General features: G+C 34.1%; 1 protein-coding gene across 4 annotated transcripts in view; it reads right to left on the bottom strand.

Moving 5' to 3' along the window:
• SGCZ (sarcoglycan zeta) overlaps positions 1-23,783 on the bottom strand; it is a 526,928-nt gene that overhangs the window by 317,070 nt on the left and 186,075 nt on the right. For all 4 annotated transcript variants that reach the window (XM_031943188.1, XM_031943190.1, XM_031943191.1 and 1 more), the window contains exon 2: positions 23,350-23,415. The gene's annotated coding sequence lies outside the window, so the exon portion shown is untranslated. The remainder of the gene's footprint in view (positions 1-23,349; positions 23,416-23,783) is intronic.

Genomic DNA, 23,783 nt, shown 5'->3' with positions numbered 1-23,783 from the left:
CTCCTGTAGACTCCCATCAAAGTAAAGAATTGTTAATAGCATGAAACTGTTGTTCAACTGAGAAAAGAAAGACATTAAAAAAGAAATAAGGAATGTAAAAAAGTATTATATAATTTAATTTTTAAAAACTTCATTTAGCAGATGAGGAAAATAAAGCCATAACAGAAACATTCTCTAAAAGAGTGGAAGATGAACAGATTTGAAATACAGAAGTGATTCAGTAGGGGTTAATTCAATTAGAAGAAGAATAAGAATCAACAAAATTAAAAGAATTCCATACACACTCAGGTGATTGACTTTGAAGATAAAATATACAGAAAGAATTTAAAAATATGAGACCTTTAAGAAGAAAATGAAAAATTAGTAACATAATACAAGAAATAAAAGCTGTTCAGAACTATTAAATACACCCAACAACAAAGGAAAATAATTTAAATAATTCATAGATCATCTCTAGAAACCAATCTCTGTCTCTGACTCTTACAATCATGCTTACACATTCATGGATAGATCACATTTACTTCAGACTGCAAGACTCAGTGATAAAACTTAACAACTTCAATTTCCAACCCTGTGCTAGACAATCAAATCTGTCAAAATGATTGTAATTATGCTTCTGTAGTCACTATTGTCCCAGGAATTTAAATTTCTAAGAGCAAGACACAACAGAAAAAGAGGAGAGCAGAAAATATTTAGAGGACATTGAATAGAAATTGTTCAGAAGATAAAACTCATAATTAGTATTTTAGAAACATTTAATAAATGAACCACGCAGAGGCTAAAAGATAAATAAAAATTATAAAGACCAAATATATGCTAATGAAAAGGGAAGAAAATGAGAACAACCAGGCAAATAAATCCTTTTTCAGAAAAAAAAATGAAAAGAATTAATAGAATTAGTTGAAGAGGAGGATAGAGGATTTAAATGAATTACTGGAGAAGAAAAAGAGAGGAGAGAATAACATAACTTTATTTAAAGGAAGAAAGAAAAAGAAATCAATAATTTAAATTTAACTCTAAAATTGGCAACAAGAGGAAGGGAGAATATGTAGGAATTGAAGATGAGCATAAAAGAGTCTTTGGGAAGAGAATTATTCTAAAATAGACAAAGCCAAAACAACTGAAGGCATAATGTATTATTGTAAAAGAAGATGACAATGAAAGATACTAATTTAGGAAAAAATAATGTTAGAAACACCAATAGAGAAAAATGTAAACAAGTTTTCATAACTTTAACTGCAAATGGATTAAATAATCTAAGAAAAGGAATGTGACAATTTGAAGAAAAAACAAAACCTCATAATATGTCAATTATAAGAAACTTACCTAAAGTTCAGACATATAGAGAATAAATATGAAAGGCTGGAACAAAGTTTATTATGCATCAGGTGAATTCCCTAAACCAAAAGTTGTAATCATGTTTTCTAGCAGAACAAAACAAAAAATGTACAACAAAAATAGATTTAAAGAAATTACTATATCAGATTATTTGCTCTCTAGGTGAAGAGGAGAGGGAGGGAGGGAGAAAAATTTGGAACACAAAGTTTTGCAAGAGCAAATGTTGAAAACTATCTTTGTATATATTTTAAGAGATAAAAGCTATTATTTAAAAAAAAGAAGTTATGTTAAAAGAAATCACAGACAAAAAGGCAGTATCAATATTATATATACAATAATTAAGTAACATGCTTTGAGGTTGTTGAAGGTGAAAATGTCAAATATAATTCTTTTACATTTTAATTCTTTCACAATACAAGATTATTATTAATATTTAGAATGGCTTTCATCTCTGAAAGAAGCATGCTATTTCAGTGTTTAGGACAGTGTTTTGCCACTTAAGTAGGCAATTAAGAAATATTGATTGATTGATTTAGCTAGAGATTCTGATCACCTAAAAACATCTTTGATAGGTAAAAGAATGGCAGAAAATTAGAATTGGAAGGGAATTCAGAGGCATATTGTAGGTTAACAGACTATCTTCTATAACATTTCCCTGAAGTTTCCCATCTAACCTTAAAGACCTTTATTGTAGGGGAGGCTACTATCTCAGGTAATGAATAAATGAGTGAATGAATGAATGACCTATGTAAGAAAAGATTTTATCAAGACCTTACTATATGGTGGAAGTTGTGTTATGGACTGGGGGTATAAAATCAAGCAAATCAGACATTTACTGATATCAAGGAGCTTACATTCTAATGTGGAAGGCAATACATGGAGGAGGTAGTTAGAGGTGAAATATGGGTACAAATACTGCAGCAAAACTTAGAGATAGTTGAAAATTGTGATCTGGACTAGGGACTGTATTAAAGGGAAAGTTTCCAAATAAGAATCCAGGGTGCCAGAGATTGGTGTCTGAAATTCATTTAGGAATAGGAATATGCCAGAAAACAGATGACACACACTGGAAAAACCAGAAAGATTCATGATTGGCATAAAATAAAACACTCAGTCCACTTGATTATTAACCAAAGATGGTTCACTGAGCCACAGCTGGGCAAGGACATTCAGAAAGGAGATGGTACTCAGCTGTGCACAGCCCAAACCCCAGGGAGGAGCCCTGTGTGCTGACTTTTCTACTCTTAAAATCAGAAACTAAATCAGTGACCCGAGTTTCAGTTCTCTGAATAAATCAAGAGTTGAAAATGCTTGTGAAGCCTTTCAAATGGAAAAAAAAAATGAAAACAACAAAAACTAGTTTAAAAATCCTTGGAATATATCCTTAAGAAAAACTAATACACTCCATTTGACTGGGTCTCTGGGAGCTAAACTCCAAAGTCCACATCTAAACTGTGGGAAGCTCACTATCTCAAAAGCTATTCCATTTGTTATTCCTCTCCCCCCAAATTTATGGCATTGAAAGCATTTAAGAGGAGCTTAAATCTGCCCTTTTGCAAACTCCATCCATTTCTCTGAGTTCTCCCTCTCTGGGACTAAGTATATCATGAATTTCTCTAATCCCACTTCTATTTCTTTCAGATGTGTCTCCATGAAATGTTATTAAGAGCCTTTTCCATGTTGATCAGTGAAAGACCACCCTGATGGCCTGGGTATTTCCACATATCCCTGAAGGAAAGAATAATTTTGCGTAGGTTCCATGTACTGACATGAAGAAAAGTGTATTCCCTTCTGTTTCTATTCAATTTTATCCAGAGGTCTATCATATCAAAATTTTCTAGAATCCTATTAACTTCCCCAGTTTCTTTCCTATTTATTTTGTGGTTAGATTTGTCTGATTCTGAGAAGGGAAAGTTGAGATCTCCCACCAAGAATAGTTTTATTGTCTATTTCTTCCTGTAACTGGCTTAAAATTTCTAAGAATTTGCCTGCTCTACCACTTGGTGCAAACACATTTAGTATCATTACTACTTCATTATTTATGGCACCCTTTATTAAGATGTACTTTCCCAAGGAGGGAATAATTTGAGGGAGTCCTGCAATCCAGAATTTTGGAGTAAGAATCTAAAGCTGGTCATTTCACCTGGTCCTCCCTCGGTATTTTGATAAAGAGACTGAAAGGAGCTTCAGATCACAATGCTCCATAGAGCTCAGTGTCTCCTGAGGATGTGAAGGTGTGATCCAGAGATGTCCATCTCTTCTCGAGTGTCCTTCTGCTCAGCACTGGGTGAAATCTTGTCAGTATCAGGTATTTCAAAGGATGTGTTTCTATAAGTGCCTTTGAAACAATACAAAGCTAAGGATGGGGATATGGCTATATACACATCCATCTATCCATAAATATATAAACATATGTGCTTAATAAATTATTGATTATGTGTATATATATATATGCATTTTCTATATATGTACACAGGTGAGAATTTATTAAGTATATGTACATATATAGGCATATTATATATTTGCACACAAACAAGAATTTATTATGCATATACTCTGAAACAAACACTTGCTAAGCACTTTACTAATATTAGCTCATTTGATCCTTCTAGAAACCCTGAGAAATAGCTCTATTTTTAATTTCATTTCATAGAAGATGAAATGTAGATAAACAGATTAGATGACTTGCCCAAGATCACACAACTACTAAATATGTATCTGAGAACAGATTTTAGTTGGAGTCCTCCTGACTCCAAGCCCCACATACTGGCTTCTGTGACAGCTGCATCTAATGAAAAACAACATTCAGAAAACTATGCCTTCTATATGCAAAGCTCAACTGCTAGGAATTGTGAATTTAAATTAAATGTAGATGCTGCTTTATAGTGGTTTATCAGAGGAATAAAGCTAATGTTTTCCCTCTGTTAATCAATTCCAATTTATCCCGTATAGGATAAATTTTTACTTAGTTTTTTACAAGCTGTCTCCTCCATTAATCTGAAAGCAGGGACTATGTTTTACTTTTCTTTGTATTCTCAGAGCTTTAAGTGATACCTGGCACACAGCAGGTACTTAATAAATGCTTATTGCCTGACTGAGCACTTATATTCCGTAAATATATATGAGTGTGTGTGTGCATTTATATATGTATACACACATTCATATATATGTATATATGTCATTTTATGTGTATATATGTGTCCAAACACATGCATACACATACATCAATATATGTATATATCCACACATATGTCCACATATACACAATCCATATGTGTATATGTGTCATATATATACACACCCATATATATACATGTATATATACATCTATCTATCTATACACACACACACACACACACACACACACACTATTTATGCCAATAGCTCTTATACAAAATAAAATAAAAATCTGAAAAGTAGGAGGGGGTGTTCTGAGAGTCCATCATGGGAGAAAATGTGTCTCCCTGAGAACATCAGGGAAGCTTTCACAATGACATTTGAATAGTCTTTTCTGGGATTCAAAGATTCCAGTAGATATGAATGGCAAGACCAAGGACATAGGATGGAAAATAAGGTCTATGCCAGACAACAGAGTGGGGCTAAGGCCCTACTTGACTGCTGGCTTTCTCTAAGAACCCCTAGGAACATGGCAGTCATACATCATGGAAATAAAATGTGGAAAGTTGAGGTAGAACAAGCTGTGGCTTTAGCCAAGGCTAGGAAAAATCCCACGATCTTGCAAACTTATGCATCACCACAGGGTGCAGAGAAGGCAGGAAGCACACTATTGCTGGTGTCTGGGATTAGTGAAGAGAAAGACTAAAAGATGAGCAGTGATAAAAATGATGGCACTTAACTGACATTGTTCCTTAGCCTCAAAGACCTTCTGGCTTCATTTTTTTTTTCTGAGGTACAAAGAGAAAAAAAATGGGACTTTGTTGCTGTCCCCAGGGAGAGAGAGTTCCTCTAGTCTTGTTGGAGGGCCTCCTGAGGGAGAGCAGTTCATTAGCGTCAGCTCAGAAGAGTGCCATGTCTCTAATCAGTCACGATGAGTTCCTTCCTTTAGTGTGTCAAGTGTCTGGCAGGGACAGGGCTGCAGTGACTCTCCTGGGCATGCTAATTGCCCACTGGCTTTTCCTACCAATATACCATGGTGGATCCTTCTTTAATGATCATTTCTGTAAAGGGAATTTGTCACAGAGGACCGAGGGACCCTTGTTGGGGGGTATGTGTGTGAAAAACTAGCAGTAAGCTTACTCACACAATACCGGAGATACTAAACCACAATGAAGACTTAGATCTGCCACTAATGAGGAAGGGAAAAAGTCACTCCTTAGAACAGGTACCACCTCCACCCTTTATCTTCCCCCTCCAGTCTTTGTGTGTGCCCTCTCTGAGTCAGCTGGAGATAGCTCCTTATCCGATATTTAGTACTTCTCAGGGGCTCAGTCACTGCCAGCCACAGCTAATTTGGCACCCAACTCTCTCTTCCTTAGCTATAAAAAGACAACACAAAGTCTGTTAGCATTTTCTGAAAGCTGCAGCAGATTGCTCAATGGGTTAAAAGATACTTCCTGGACAAGGCATTTTTCCTAGGTTTCAAAGCCCCTCTGAGGCAACCAGTCTTATCAGCTTGCTGCAGTCTTATGGAAAAATAGTGGGACGGGGGATAAGCAATTGGGAAAAAAATAGGATTCAGAGTAGAAGAGCCTTAGCAATCATGAGAATTTAGAGCAAGAAGGTACTCTTCTATGTAGCAATTGTTCCATGCAAGAAACCGAGACCAAGAACTTGTATGATTTTCCCACTCACCAAAGGAAAAAGCAACAGAACTTCTATTTACACTCTGGTTTGAATTCAAGGCCATCTTTCTCCCAGAATCTGATTCCCCTTTCTGTCTGGCACTGTGTCAAAAAATGCTGCCAGTGAATGTGAGAAAAATACAAATGAGTTCATTTAGTAGTATGTGATTGGAGGTGAAAGGATGTGACTTGCCAGTGTGACCTAAAGACATCCCAAGTAAATGGAAATAAAACCTTTTGTGGGTTCAAGCATGACTTTAAATGGAATTCCACATCAGGCCAAGCTTGAAGGGGATACAAGAAAAAATCAGAAATCATGCTCAGGAATGCTTGATCCATTGGAGCCTCTAGTTTTCAACAGATTCTGGGAAACCTGATTGATGATTGACTTCTATCATGTCATTCATCTAAAGGATTCAGAAAGACCTGAATTGAAATCTGGGTTTAGACACTCACCAATTGTGTGACACTGGGCAAATATGTAGCTTCTCTCTGCCTCAGTTTCTTAGCTACAGAATGGAAGGGAGCAGTTCTCTCACAGGGTTAGTTTGAGGATTGAATGAAATAATGTTTGTAAAGTGTGCAATACAGTTCCAAGCACATAATAGGTTGTTTTTGTTTTTGTGAGGCAGTTGGAATTATGTGACTTGCCCGGGGACACACAACTTAAAAGTATTAAGTGTCTGAGGCCAAATTTGAACTCAGGTACTCCTGACTCCAGGAGCTGATTTTATGGTTTAGTATATCCACAAGAAACTTTGAGCTGACCCTGATGTAGAATCTGATTGGTTTTCTATCCACTGCATCAATAATATGTTTTCTCTCTCCTAAATGAATTATGCAATGTGCATATATATATACATACACAAATACATCTGTGTATATACATATAATTAAATATATATATATACGTATATATTGATCTTATTACTATAATTGACAATACCTATATATGTAGATCTCTCTCATGTATATGTACATATATACATATATATACACATATAATTTTATACATTTTATGTATCATATACCTAAACTTCACACCTTCCTCTTTTCATTTCTAACCTAATTGTGTTATTTTAATTCTATTTAACTATTACCATTTGATTATTGATTTATCATATGTAAAATGAAGGCTGGGCAACAGGAGCATAGTCTCAACAGCATGTGCAATCTGCTCCAAGTAGTACTGATTCACTTGAATGTCCAGGGAGTGTATGATGATGTGGAATGAAGAGCCAAATGCTCCACTTCAGAGCATGTACAGCTATTCTGTGATTGCTGCCTGTCTGCTTACTGTTAGTGATAGAAAGCTTTTTAATTGGCTACGGAGCCAGATCTGGGTGTGTATTTAAAAGACTACATGGGAAAAATATCATCTTTTCTTGATGATCTTGATAGAGATCTAGGGATGACTTTGAGCTCTTGAAGGTCAGTGGAGGAATATCTTTCCCTTTATCACCTATGATACACTGGCTTCCAAAGAATAGCTAGTGTTTCTATGACATTTTAAATTTTGCAAAGTACTTTACAGATAACTCATTTTATTCTTATAATGACTTTGGGAGGTAGGTGCTCTTCCTATATTCCTTTTGCAGATGAGGAACCTGAGGCAGGGAAGGGTTAGGTGTCTAGTTTAGGACTTAACAGCTAGCCAATATCTGAGATCAGATTTGAACTCAGGAAAATCTGAGCTTGAAGTTTCATGGTACAAGGAGGCCTCAGAAAACACGCTCAAGAATGCTTGGACCATTGGAGCCTCTAGTTTTCAAAAAATTCTGCAATATCGTAAACTGATTTTTATCATGTCATCTAAAGGATTCAGGAAGACCTGAACTGAAATCTGGGTTCAGACACTAACTGTGTCACCCTGGGCCAATATGTAACTTCTCTGCCACAGAACAGTTCATTAGCTTTAGCCCAGAAAAGGACCATGTCTCTAATCAGACAGAATGAGTTCTTAACAAAGAGATATGTCTGAAGAGGATATTAGGAAGACCCAATCAAAGGAGAAAAAAACTTACTGAGTTGAGAACTGGAGAGTCCCTGCCTTGCTACTTGTTTTCCTCACTGCATTTCCCTCACTTTTTATCTGAGTCTGTGTCCTCAGGGATTTCTGTGTACAAGTGGGAAGTATACCCTAGGTCAGAGGAATATTCTGTATTCTGTCTCTGGTAGCTCTTTAATAAATACTCTTTTGTATTTGTAAAGTCAATCAAATTCTACTGCTTGATCAATAAGGTAGTGGGTGGGGAATGACATACCAGAAGTGGGATTGTGATGGACAGTAACAGAAGTCACAGTATCTCAAGGTTACCTCTGGTACCCAAGAGGAGAGCTCATATTTCTCCCACAGGAACTCAAACTTGTGTATTATAAGTTGGGTGAGTGGCCCAAATGTGTTTTTATAAACCACCTTGGTATTTTTCCACATTGCTCTCTCTTCAAAAACAAAATTAATTTCACTGCCCCAGCTCTGATTTGAGCTTCCTTTTGGCCTCTACTATGACTTTTGATTAGCTGGCATGTAGACAACAATACTCTATCTGCAAAAGAGAGTAGCAACATTAGAAAATTCTGCTGATTTAGGAAAGCTGTGCCTATGGGCTAATTTTACAGAACACCTACTGTTTAAAAAAAAAGGCACAACAATTAAGACTCCTCTCAGAAATGGGACTTCACACAGTATCTTAAAACATTTAAACCAAGGAACAAAAAAGGGAAATAGACAAAGTCTAGAAGAGCTTGATTTTTATAATAGCATCTATGAAAAGGGCAATTTTACTTCAATAAATGGGAACACTGTTTCAGGGCATATGGGGAAAAAACTAATAAGAATACATTAATAAGGTATATGATCTAAATATTGAAGATCACATCAGAAAATAATAGAGATCCTTACCTAATTATGGCTAGAGGAAGACATGTTAGTCAAATATTTCTAAAACAGAACTTATTTTCTTTGCTCATACACCAGTCCTCCCATTTTGCTATATATCCTCTGCACTGGAGACAGCTAACTGGTGCTAAAAAGGTTTTCCTTTTAGAGGTCAGGGTCTGGAGAATATCTGAATTTAAATCAGACATCAGACACTTACTGGCTGTGTAACCCTAGGCAGGTCACTTAATCTTATTTGTCTCAGTTTCCTCATTTGTAAAAATGAGTCGGAGAGGGAAAAGGCAAACTACCCCATTATCCTTGCCAAGAAAACTCTAAATGGGGTCATGAAGAGTCAGACACAAATGAAATTGAACATTTCTGTTCAAGGTACATAAATGCACACATTATATGTCATCCTCAAGGTTTTCTCTCTCTCTCATCTCTTATATCTAATCAATTGCCAAGTCTTACCTTTCTATTGATGTAGCATTACCTACATCTGCCCCTTTCTGCCCTGATAGAGCCAGCTCCTACTTCTCTGTCTCATCATCTCTCATTTGGATTACTACAGGAGCCACTTACTTGTTCTCCTTTTCTTAAGTCCCTTCCATTTTCCGTCACAAATCTGCCAAAGTGATTTTCTAAAATTGGGAACCTGACAATTGTCATTCTTCTAATGAGGAAGTTCCATTGATTCTCTTTTACTTCTAGCATGAAATACTGACTTCTCTTCGAAGGCAGTTAGAGCAAGATTAACTGACCTGTTTTAAACTTACCTTTGACTTTTAAAGTCCTTCCTATCTTTTCAGCCATCTTTCATCTTACTTTACTCATCGTGTATTAGTGGTCTAGTGACACTGGTTTCTTGGCTATTCCTCCCATAGGACACTATAATTCCTAGGTGTTTCCCTGGCTGTCTTCCATGTCTGGAACGATCCCTTCTTCATGTCCACATTTCTGGCTTTCTTTGCTTTCTTCAGATATCAGCTGAAGTTCCACCTCCTGCAATAAGTCTCTCTGAATCTTTAATTTGCATTTTTCCTCTAAATTTACTCCCAATTTATCCCTTATATATCTTGTTCTATGAATGTTGTCTCCCTCATTAGATTGGGACTTCTCGAGAGTAAGCACTGTTTGTTTTGGGGTGTTTTTTTTTGCTTTTATTGTTGTTTGTTTTGTATTTTACTTTCTTTGTAATCTCAGCACTTTGCACAGTGTCTAGCTATAGCAAATTTTAAACAAATAGTAGTGGAGTGACTGACTGATCCTTGGGAGATGGGGACAGGGAGAAAGGCATTTGGGATTAAATGACTTGCCCACAGACACACAATTACTCAGTGCCTGAGATTGAATTTGAACTTAGATTCTTCTAAGAACTTATGCTCTGTCCACTGTACCAACTAGCTTCCCATTGAAGAATCTTTCTAAACTTATTATACTTTATGACATTTCCTACCCTATTTTTCCCCCAGATAAATGAGCCTACTATGTGTTATATAAAAAGACAATCCATCTTCTGCCCATACTCCATCATGACCTGGATAGACTTCCTGCTCACCAAATTCCTCTCTTCCTATATGAGCCAGTGAAACTACTTCCTACAAAATTGTTTCCATCACCCAATTTTCTAATGCCCTTCTTCCACATACACTATTTATACTTACTTTGTATAGATTTTGAATTCCACTGTCTATACTTATGTTGGTTCCCTCCATTCTCTCCCCTCCACCCCCATCCTATATGAGTTTCTTCAGACAAGAATTGTTTGGTATGTAGCATTTAATGGGTTTTGTGGAATCAACTGAACAGCAGATATAGATGATCGTGAAAGATCAGAGACATAAAGTTAAGAAATAGTTTTACATGAACACAATCAAAACAGAATAAAAATAGAAACTAATGATTGGGGAGAAATAACTTTATAACAAATTTCTGACAAAGGTTTTATAACTCTGTCTAGGGGAAATCTATGGGAATACAAAAGATCACAAAGCACTTCCTAGAAGATAAATGGTCAAATAATATGAACAGGTAGTTTTAAAAGAAGCAATTCAAACAATAATTATATAAAAGAAGGCTGTAAATATCAAATACAATGACAAATAAAAACTAAATCAACCCTGAGGTTTCACTTGAAACCTCTCAGGTTGTAAAAAAGAACAAAAGGATGAAACAGAAATATGGGAGGGATTGAAGAAAGAGAAGCATACTACAAACTGCTAGATTGTATTCTGCTATAACCTGGAAACAGGAAAACAAGAGATAAAATACAACTTCAAACATTTCTAGTTGGATGACCCTAGGCAAGTTAATGAAGGGTTCTGAATCATAATTCCCTCATCTATTAAAAAACAAAACAAAACAATGATATGACTTACCTCCCAAAACTGATGTGAGGATAAAATGAGATAATATTTGTAAAGTACTTGGAAAATCTTAAAGTACTAGAAAATGTTAGCTGCTGCTGTTGGTGGTGTTGGACTCTAGGTGGAACTATGATAGAATTATTACAGAAAATATTTTAATGTTTTAAGAGTCAAGAAGTAAAATATTAATATTCTTTAATCAAGCAATTCAATTATCAGAAATATAACCCCCAAGACTGAAAATATTGTTTCATATAGAGAAGAAAAATTGTCCTCTATGTTTTATGCAATGCCAGAGATTTAAAAACTAGGAACAAACATTCCTTTTTGTACTGAGATCCAAATCAACAAGGTTCTCCCATCAGCTTGGAATTTTCTCTGGCCAAGCAGATCATATATATTTGAAAGCTACACTAAAACAAACAAAGGAGCAAGAAAAAAAGGAATTCCATAGGCAAGAAAACCCAGGATAGATGGGCCCTGTCATTGGTGGTAGCAAGTGTGTGTGTGTGTGTGTGTTATCAAATAAAAGAACAGAGAAGTTAATGCAGATATCTCTTCCAGAAACCACCCACTCCACCAACTACTCCTAAGATTTTTTTTTATTTGTTGTTTCTGCTCACTGACTGAATTGGATTCTTTCCAATTCAAGGAAGACCAATTTAGTCTTTTGATTCATACAAGATCAGGGATTTCATGCTGGGAAAAATATGCCATGACATAATTTCACAATATTAAGTAAATAGAACTTAGTGGATTACAGTTCCACATATATACCAAAATATTTTAGTCACACTTTTTGTAATGGCAAAGTAGGAAAGAAATGTTCATTAATTGGATAATGATTGAATTAATTATGTTGTATAAATATATGAAATATTTTGACCTATAAGAATGATGGATATTAGGAATACAGAGAAATTTGAAAAGTAATATATGAATTGATGCCATGCCAAATAACTTGGGAAAAGAAGGTATATAATGAACAGAAAAACAATATTGAAAAATATAAGAATTCTGAACAAAGTGGTATGCAATCATGACTTTTATGTTAATTTAACCTATTTTTAAGACAAAAACAATTTCTCTCTCTCCTATCATCATAGAAAAATAATCCTACTAAATCAAATAAGCAAACAAAAAAAGGAAAAATGACAGCCTTGCAATATTCTACACATCCTTCATTAGCCTTGTCCAATAATGTTGGAGGATTCATTCATCACCTAGAAACCATCTCTTGCTGTCAGGAGGTGAGAGTGTACCTCATCACTGGTCCTCTGGAACTGTCATTCAGGATTTCAGAGGACAAATGACTCTTTGGAGGACTAATCCAAAGCTGGATTATCCCAGCTATCTGCTTCACTTCTATTAATGTATTGCTGAATGGAATTGGAGAAGTTCAGGGAAAAAAAATAATGATTGGGTCCTCTACAAATTTATGCTATGTAATCTCAACTGGGCCCTCCATGGGCCTCCATGGGACAAGGGAATAAATGTAAGCATCTGACTCTGCACCAATGAAAGCTAGAAACTGAAGACTTCAAGATGGAAGGCAGAGATCTACTTGAACCAATGAGTGTAGGGGATAGCTACAAATTTCTTGGTCTCCCTAGGTAACAGTAATAGAATGTAGACTATTAAAAGATAAGTTGTGGTTAAATAAATTAAGAGACTTACTGGAACCCAAAATCAAAATGTATTGGAAAGATCATTTTTAAAATAATTAAACAATTGTGGCCATTGATACCCTTCTTAATGTATACTTAAAGAAATATAAAATGGACCATTGAAAATTTGGAAAGTTTCTCAACAAAACTTTATACTTAATGTTCTCTCTTTGATTCAGTCAAGGCACTAATTCATACCACAAAAAGGGATCACATGATAGAGAAACTTCTTGTTTGCACATTGTCATCTCACAATTAGGGAACTACAACTGAGTGGAGGGAAGGGTCCTATACATCCTCCTTTACACAGGAAGTATTAGAAACAGTAAAAACTAACATTGCAGACTGAAACATAAACATCTACCAACTATCTTGCCATAATGACTGTTGCCTGGAGATTTCAGCATCTTTCTAGGACTGACAAACAGATCCCCATGCGATGAATAGAGACTTTAATATATCCTTGAGAACTCAACCAATAGACTAACTTGGAACTGGACTATGACAGATGAATTATTCCTCACGACCACCCAGATTTAACTCTAACATATCAGATATCATGGTACAATATAAATAATTCTGAATATGGTGTCAGAAGATGTAGTTTCAGTCAGTGCTGCCATCAATTATTAATGATGCAACTTATGTGCCAGCCACTGAGCTAAGTGCTATGGCAAAGAACTGGAAATTAAGCAGTTATCAATCAACTGGGGAATATCTGAATATATTCTGATATACGAATATAACAGATTACTATTATGCTGTAAGAAATTATAAGGCAAATGGTTTCAGAGAAACCAAGAAGAATTTCTTTTTTTATTATTATTATAGCTTTTTATTTACAAGATATATGCATGGGTAATTTTTCAGCACTGACAATTGAAAAACCTTTTATTTCATTTTTTCCCCTCCTTCCTCCCACCCCCCTCCCCTATATGGCAGGTAGACCAATACACATTAAATATGTTAAAGTATATGTTAAATACAATATATGTATACATATCATACAGTTATTTTGCTGCACAAGAAGAATCGAACTTTGAAATAATGTACACTTAACCTGTGAAGGAAATAAAAAATGCAGGTGGACAAAAATAGAGGGATTGGAAATGCTATGTAGTGGTTCACACTCATTTCCCAGAGTTCTTTCACTAGGTATAGCTGATCAAGAAGAATTTCTATAAACTGATACAGAATGAAATGAGCAGAACTAGGAGAACTATTCATGTAAACACTGAAAAAAATGACTAATTTTGAAGTCTAAGATGTATGATCAACCCAATGACCAACCTGTATTTCTTAGGACCAGTAACGGAGAATTATTCCTACGTCCTGATATAGAGGGGAAAGACTCAAGATTCAAAAGAAGATACTTATTTTTGGACATGGTCAACAAGTGAATGTTTTGATTGATTTATACATATTTGTTACAAAGGATTTGCCTTCCCTTTTTTTCCCTTTCCCTTTTCTTTTCCTTCTCATTTTTCCATTCCCAGATAGGGAAATTAGGAGGTGTGAAAATAAATCTTTGTAAGCTGAAAAATAAGAATTAATTTTAAAAATAAGAGACCAAAAATGCCCTCTCCCTCCAAATAGCCAAATAAACATTAACATTTCTCATCTTCCACACAGTTGACACTATTATGTCACCAAATACAATGTATGTTAAAGATAAGATTATGGCGTGTTGTCATATAATACACAATAGGGTTGTATATAGAAAAATTTTAATTCAGCAATACATATGACAATTAAGTTAACATATAGAGCTAGTAAAACACAAGTACATATAGCAAAGGTATATGTCAAAGAACCACATATGTCAGATATCAGAATAAACAGCCCACCTGCTTTCCCAGTAAGGAAGTCTTACTCAGTAGCAGCAATTCTTGAAATATTTAATATTTTGATGGAATTAAGAACAAATATAGATATCATCTATGAATAGTATCTGACTAAATGAGTCACCACCTCTTCTTTTTATGTTGATACATCTTAAGCAGATTTATAATAAAGACCTCTTAAGCTTATGAGTAGTCGACTAACAATCTGTATAGTTCCCTTCCTGAGCTTGGAGATTATACAGACTGAACATCCAAATCTTCTATGGTTATCTTCTGTTCCCCTGGAGTTCCATTAATTGAGTGTTTTTTCTGGAATCAGGATTCATTCTCTCTAATCCCCTGAAGTTTTTTTTTTTTGGAGCTAATATACACCACAATTGGGTATCTGTTGGAATCTTTACAAACTGTTAAGACATTGAAGTTGATAGAGACAATAATTATCTAATTTGGCATGGTTCAATACGATTGATTTGATCTTAGAAGGAGATATTTTGGGCCAGAACTTGAAACAAGGTACTAAATACAACTGATAGAAATGATGCTTGTGTTCACACCTTCAGAGAGCTCATAAGTATCTAAGTACTCAATGGAGTTCACACATTTGGGAGATTTCAGGGCTTAGTATGGCTTAGTATGAGATATCCGAATTCACACCTCCCTTAGGGCCAGAGAGCATTCTAGGAGATAATGTAGAATCCTTCTCCCTCCAGAAGGAGGAGTAAACCTTTGGGAGATCATATATATACAGGAAGCTCTTAGAGTTTGAGAGGGAGAGTTTACTTGGGAATAATCCCAGGGGTCAGAGAGTCGCAGAGGAGCACTCTGGAAGAAAGCCTACAAGCCCTATCTTCGAGGCAAGAAAGATTCATCATATCTTCTACCTTGGTGCTGGCTGGAGTCGGAAGGACAAACCTTTGGATTTGGAGACATTCAGAGGAAGCTCTTGGAACCAAGCAGAGAGATAGGCCTCTGAGCTAACTGAGCTATATTGAAGGACGCAATAAAAGATCTGAACTTTTATCACCTGGCTGTGTTTTGGAAAAAGAACGCCACATTTTGGACCATCAGAATCATACATTATTGAGCTGTTAACAAAATCTTCATTTCTCTTTGATAGATGAGTTCTCCTCAGTCTGATAAATTGGTTGTCCATCATTATATTCCACTGGTTTCAGAGGGAGTTGGGATAACTTCTCAGTAAGAAATAGATATTTCCAGAGAATTGTGTTTTTAGAAACCTGACTAATGTCTCAAATTTCATTGTAAACTAGCAAAGTCCCTAGGTGCTCTATGACTTGCTAGAATGTGATTTTCCAATTGTCTACTATCTTACATGTTATCTGTATAGTGAGATTTCTTTGCAGTACTTTATAACCAAAATACAGAATACTGTAACATTGCGTGGCTATTTGTTTCTTTCAAAGCTTTGAGAGAATCAGCTACTAGAAACAATTTACAACTTTAGCAAAGTCACAGGATACAAAACAAATCTATGTAAATCACCAGCATTTTTATATGTTGCCAATAAAGTCTAGTAGCAAGAGATACAAAGAGAAATTTCATTTAAAATCACCGTAGATGATATAAAATATTTGGGAGTTATCTGCCAAGACAAAGCCAGGAATTATAAGAACACAATTACAAAATACTTTCCACATAAATAAAGTCAGATCTAATCAACTGTAAGAATATCAAATGCTCATGGGGAGGCCATAATAAAAATGACAATTCTGCCTACTTTTATTAATCTACTTCTTCAGTGCCATACCAATCAAATAATAGCAAAGTTCATCTGAAAGAACAAAAGGGAATTAATGAAAAATATGCAAATGAAGGTGGCCTAGCTGTACCAGACTTAAATCTATATTTTAGAGATAATAGAAGAAAGAGAGAATTTCTGAATAATGGGAAGGAAAAAGAACTCTTGATAAATGGTTTTAATTTTTTGGTGATGTATGGGACAAGATCATAGGGGAGATAAGACATAGGAATCCTAAAGAACGAGATTTGAAACAGTTACTATGAGGAGGACCATAGTAAAGTGAACAAGGAGGAATCTGTTGTTTATTTTACTTAAATGAGGGTTCAGATAAGATAAGATAACATGAATTTGTCTTGGACTCATCTATTTAGCACAGAATGATAACTTTTCTATATCTCTATTCATCAACTTGTAAGTACAAACAGGAGATCCCAAACTAGATGACCCAGAGACATTCTATTCAACATCTACTTCCAAAACTGAGATCCAAAAGTGGATCTTCTGCAAAACCAGATCTTTTCAAGAATTCATTAGTTACCTCAAAATCACCATCATTATTCCATTCTCCCATGGGTGTCCATTTTGTGTTACTCCGACTCCTTACATTTTTACCTCACATATGGTAGTCAAATCTTATCATTCCTCCATCCACAATATGCCTCTCATTTGATGTCTCTCTGCTCATGTAACAGCTACCATGTTAGTTCAGATTCCCATCACCTTATGCTTGAAGTACTGTAATGACCTCATCATGGTCTACTTGACTCTAATATTTCACAACTCTAGCACATCCTCTGCATTAGTGCAAATTGCCTTAAATATAGATCTATCTCTCTGTAAACTCCAATGATTCCCCATTTTCTCTGGAAAAATGTAAAATCCTTTGTTTAGTTTTTAATTATTTCACAAGCTGGACTAAGCCTCAAAGAACATAATTTCCCCTGCAAAACTCTGTTGTAGCCAGACAAATGATGAAATCATCTCTTACTATCTGAAAGGAAATTGTTAAATTATCTGTGAAAGTTTTTCTACCCTGAAAATCATCAAATGCTACAAAGCAGGGTTTGAATGATTATTAAGATCACTATCTAGAGTTTTAAAAAGTGATGGTGAAAATATTAATAATTCATATTAAATGTAATATTATATGTTGTCAGAGAGTTGGTTAACCATTTACCAGCACGTATGTGGATATAGTTATACTGGCCTTCACACTGCTTCTGGAATATATAACACTCTTTCTCCCTTCTCTATGCCTTCATGTTGCTTATCCCCTATGTCTAAAACACATTACCTCCTTACCTTTACCTCATTATCATCACCATGTTTATATAATATACACTGTATGTAAGGTACTGTCCTAAGTGCTTAACAAATATCTTATTTGATCCTTACAACAAGAAGGGACAAGGCAACCCATATTAGAAACAGAGCAGATCATGGTTCCTTGGAGGAAGAGGAGTGGGAGAGAGCCCATAAGTAACCACTAGACTTTCAGATAAAAATAAAAAAGGGTAAAATCATATAAATAAGAAATAAAGCAAACCATAAGACTCTCCTATAACAATTAAAAATTGGGATCTAAAAAGAAATGATTACTTAAAAAAAATACATATATGCTCAAATGGGTAGAACACAATATCAAAATCTCTTAAAATTTAATGAAGCAAGTCAGAAATAAACACCCAACCTAAGGTCAAGTAGAGACACTGGTCAATGGGTTATTTATTTTTATCAAATGCTTTAACAAAAAAAAATATATTGATGCCATATAATTTAGTTTCAAAAAATAAAAAAAATTTCTATTTTTTTCATAAAAATATATTTTTTCTAAATTCTAAACCAGGGAAAGATGAAGATAATCTCTAAACCTATGGCTAAAATTGTTCATGAATATGAATGTATCGATTTTAAATAAAATCCTGGCAAAAGAGTATAGCAATGCAGCCAAATTTTTTTTTTCCTATGCTCTATGTTGAATTTTTTCCAGGAATTCAAAAAGGATTCAACATTAGGAAAACAATACAATTAATCATATTAGCAATAAAAATACCCTAAATCATGAGATTATATCAATAGATGCAGGAAAATCCTTTGGAAATTTATAAGTCATTTATGTCAAAGCCATACAAAGTGCAAGCATAGTAAGGATTATATTATAGATAATTAAAAAGCACATATTTCAAATGAAAAACTGGCATAATTTGCAATGATGAAAAAAACCATAAAACTTGATGCATACAGGAACAAAACAAGGACATTACCTTTTCTTACTGATATTTGACATAACAATGTTTGTGTTATCCAAAATGACTAATATGGAAATTTGTTTTGCATGATTGCTCATGTAGAATCTATATTATATTGCTTATTGTCTCAAGAAAGGAGGATGGAAAGGAGGAAGAAACAAAATTTGGAACTCAAAATTAAAAATATTTACATATAGATAAAATGAAATGTTAAAAAAAAAGAAATGTATTTAAAAAACAAAACAAGAGAAATAAATTCATGACATTAACACTAAGCCAGAAAACATACCATTACCATGTTGGATATGGTGGTTTGCATAATCAACCACAGAGAACAAGAAGATATTTTATATGATGAAAAGTTTCAAAAAGTAAGCAGCAAAATATAGTAACATTTCTAAATAACAATTTCAAAATTCAAGGAAAATTTAAAGAATTGCATTCAAAATAACTAAATTGCATCAAACATTTTGGAGTAAGTCTTATCTATCATTATAAAATATTTCTAACATATTTATTATTTTAAAATTTATGATAATATATTATTATAATTATTATATATCATATAATAATAATTTATCATTTAAATGAATGAGTTAATGAAATGAATAAAAAATGAAAGTACAAAAATTAGCATAATTTCATGCTAACAAAAAATCATGTTACCTAAATTGTTAAAGATTTGATGCTAGCCAATAAAATTACCAATTACTATATTTTATAGTTAGATAAAATAATAACAAAATTTACTTGGAGGAAACAAAAGGCTTGGAATCTCAAGAGAACAAAAATGAAGAAGAAAAAAAATAAATGAAATGGGAATTACATTGTTCCCATTTCAAATTCATTCATAAAGGAATAATCATCATAATTACTTGGTACTGATAAAAAAAAATAGAAAAGCAGATCAGTGAACCATACTAGGTAAGGAAGAACCAGAAATAATGGAATTCAAAAACATAATGATCAATAAAAGCAAGAATATGAATTACTTAGTAAAGAACTCCCCTTTTTAGACAAGCACAGTAGGGGGAAATGGAAATCAATAAGATAGAAATGAAGTTTAGGCCAACATCTGTGAGCATGTAATACAATATGCTCAAAAGTGGTAAGATACTGAAATATTAAAGATAAAACCATTTAAAAAAAAAGATGAAGCCAATATCAGGTCCTATTAATAATTGTGATATAAGAGTTAATTTGTGACCAAGCAGTGGATAGAAGCGATCATTAAAACTAAAACATAAGTTCAATTACATAAAATGTAAAAGCTTTTGCAAGAACAATATCAATGAAACTAGGATTTCCTGACCCATTCCATGATGCCTTCTCTGCTCAGATCATCACTTCTTCCTCCTCCTCACCAATAAAATGAATTCAACACGTGGGTCTCTCTTATCTTGATAGGTCAGCTTTTGACTTATCTTACCAGGATGCACCCCTCTACTCCACTCCTCCTATTTCCTAATCCATAGTATGCTGAAGTATCTCTTCCTCATGTTTACCCCCTACCTTCCAGCACCACTCTACTTGTTGCCTTTTTGCATTAGGATGTAAGCTCTTGATGTAAGATCCTAGATAGTGCTTGATTTAAAAAAAATTCTCAGCACTTAGTATAGTGTGTGGGATGTAATCAATACTTAATAAATATTTCACTTCTCTGAGAGGGAAAATCATTGATTAGGTATAAAAATCATTGCATTAGCTCTCACTAATAAAGTTCTTATATCAAAGATATATAGAAAATTAACATAAAGGTATAAGAACAAGAACTATTTCCTAATTACTAGGTAATCAAAGGAAATTATAAAAAATTGTGAACAATTTTATGAAAGACTACTTTTACTTACTAATAAGAGAACAAATCAAAATAACTCTAAGCTTCTATCTAGATTAAGAAAAAAAATTAACCTCTATTATCTGCCTTATCTGTTTTCTTACTGTATTTTATAAATGTTTACAATAATTTAAGCTTAGCACAAAGAGATTTTTAATTAGAAATGGTAAAAAAATTTGATAAATTTTATGTTGAAGAAAAAGAAATACATAAGCAAGTCCATATATGTAAAGCTGGCAAACCTAATTTTCTGAAATATGCCAAATCACTATTTAATCTTTTTGTCTACATAGATGCTATGGGTCTTTTAAGAGGTGAGTCACATTGAATGCAGAGAGGCCTGCAGAGACTTACATGAACTGATACTAAGTGAAATAAGCAGAACCAGGATATCATTATACACTTCATACTATATGAGGATCAATTCAGATGGAAGTGGCTCTCTTTAACGATGAGAGGATCCAAATCAGTTCCAGATGATCAGTAATGAACAGAACCACCTACACCAAGGGAAAGAACACTGGGAAATGAGTGTGGACCACAACATAGCATTTGTACTCTTTCTGTTATTGTTTGCTTACCTTTTTGCTTTTCTTCCCAGGTTATTTTTACCTTCTTTCTAAAACTGATTTTTCTTGTGTAGCAAGACAACTGTATAAACATATGTCTGTGTGTGTGTGTGTGTGTGTGTGTAGTATTTAACATATACTTTAACATATTCAACATGTATGGGACTACCTGCCATCTAGGGGAGGAGGTGGAGGGAAGGAGGAGGAACAGAAGTTTTTGCAAGGGTCTGTGTTGAAAAATTACACATGCATATGTTTTGTCAATAAAAAGCTATAACAAAAAATAAATAATTAAAAAACCATATATTCAACATATTATATGTGTATATATGCAACACACATATGTAAGTGTTTTCAGAAAGCCTATTCAATAATCATTGAATTGATAATAAATTGATTTCTATTTCCTTGAAAAAAAAAGAGGTGGGTCCATGACAAAAAACTGAAATGAGGGATTGCTCATCAATTGAGGAATGTAGTTATGTGTATGATTATGATAGGATATAATTTTTCGGTAAGAATTGATGAAAAGGAAGGATTCAGAAAAATCTGAAAAGTCTCATATGAATGAATGCCAAGTGAAATGAGCAGAACCAGAACACAGTATACAGTAACAGTAATATTGTAATGATGCTACCTGTAAAAGATTTAGCTACTCTCTTCAATAGAATGATCCATAATATTTTCAAAGGACTTATGATATGAAATGCTATTTAACTCCAAAGAGAGAACTAAACCCTGAGTGCAGGGTGAAAGATATTATTTTTTTTTTTTGCTTTCTCCCTTCCCCTTCCTTCCTCCCTCTCTTCCTTCATCTTTCTCTCTTTCTCTTTTCCCCATTTTTTTTTCTCTGTATGTATCTCTCTCTGTATCTCTGCAACATAGCTATTATGGAAATGTTTGCATGATTTCACATGTTTAATTGGTAATGGACTGCTTGCCTTTCAATCAGTGGGGAAGTGGCTGTAGAGAAGGGGAGAATTTGGAACTCTAAATAAAAATAATGTTAATAAATTGAAAAAAAGAAGGAGAGGAGTCTCTTTCTTTCAGAGGTAACTGCATCTCACAGTGGCTCCCAAGAAAATAGTCTTCCAGGTGTCATTTTCTTCTCAAGGTAGTTGAAATATGTCTGTGTTTCTGTGTATGTGGAGGCTATTTTTTTCTTTACCAAACTCCTTTGCTGCTCTTCAATTTCTATATACCTCTATATTAATATTTAATCTGTTCTTGAAGACTCTTCCCCTCTTCTGAATCTCACTAAAGCTTCCTAAGTTTCATATTCCTGACATGGATCCTTTTTGTAAGTAACTAAATCAATTGTCATTATTTTCCCTTACACTTTGGTAGCCATAATCCTAAAAACAAGTGAAGAAATCTACAGCTGTTCAGGGTTAAATAAACTTTGTGAGAAATAAATCTCGAATTACCTGCTTGATATCTAGAATGTTCTATACATCCAGAAAATGGGCCATAATAACAAAATATAGAAATAGCAAAAGTCAGAATTGCTATTGAAAGAAAAGCCTACTACAATACTTCTGATGGAACCATTAATCTCATCAACCATTTTTTAAAACAATTAGGAATGAAGCAAAAAAGGGTGAGTGTATATCTAAAATTCCCTTATCCTTGGATGCAGAAATGCCAAACATTTCCCTTTTGATCTCCAACATCTTACTTTTTGATTTTGATAGTGTTGTTGTTTTCCACCCATGATATTTTATTTTAGAACATTTGGGATTGATTCTTTCCCCACATTGACATCATATACATCTATTTTGCCCAAACAAAAGCAAAAATGGCCATCTGCAGGACTCTCTGTAAAAGAGCAAAAGAAACAGAGAAGAACAGATAATGCAGCAAGCTTATCTCCCACCATGGTTCACCAACAACTGTAATGGTTTTCATGGCTCTCACCCAGATTAATTCCAGGACTACCAGAAAAAGCTAATTAACTCTATCATTAAAGTAGGACTCTGTATCTCTGGGGAGAATTGGTTCATATCATTATTTATAATAAATTCATATTTTTACCACTTATCCTGAATGTCGAGTCACTTCAAATGCTTGTGGACAGTGAGCATGTCTCTGAACAGAAATCTGAAAGAAAAAAAAAACATTTTTTGGTATTTTTCCCAAGTTCAAATGATTAAAAACTACTTTTCTTAAGACACATTCTGTTTTTAATGTCTCCAGTGAAATAGAATTTTTAAATGATCAAAAGAAAACATTGGGTTCCCCTCAGAGAATCATAGAAATATGAAAATTTGAGCTGGAACAGATCTCGAACGTTCAATTAGCTAATTAAAATGTTACCTATACATACTTCTTGAAATTTCATGTTGCATGAAAATAAAGGTTCATATAAGTTTGTTTATCTTCAGGATATAGGATAATTTGGAAAGGTTTCCACATCAAAATTGGCTAAGAAGTAAATTGGCACAGCTGTAACTGAAATTGGGCATTCT

Source organism: Sarcophilus harrisii, chromosome 6 (genome assembly GCF_902635505.1).
Source record: "Sarcophilus harrisii chromosome 6, mSarHar1.11, whole genome shotgun sequence".
NCBI classification, from domain to species: Eukaryota; Metazoa; Chordata; class Mammalia; order Dasyuromorphia; family Dasyuridae; genus Sarcophilus; species Sarcophilus harrisii.
The sequence above is the reverse complement of the archived record's forward strand: the minus strand, read 5'-3'. Positions and strand labels throughout refer to the sequence as shown.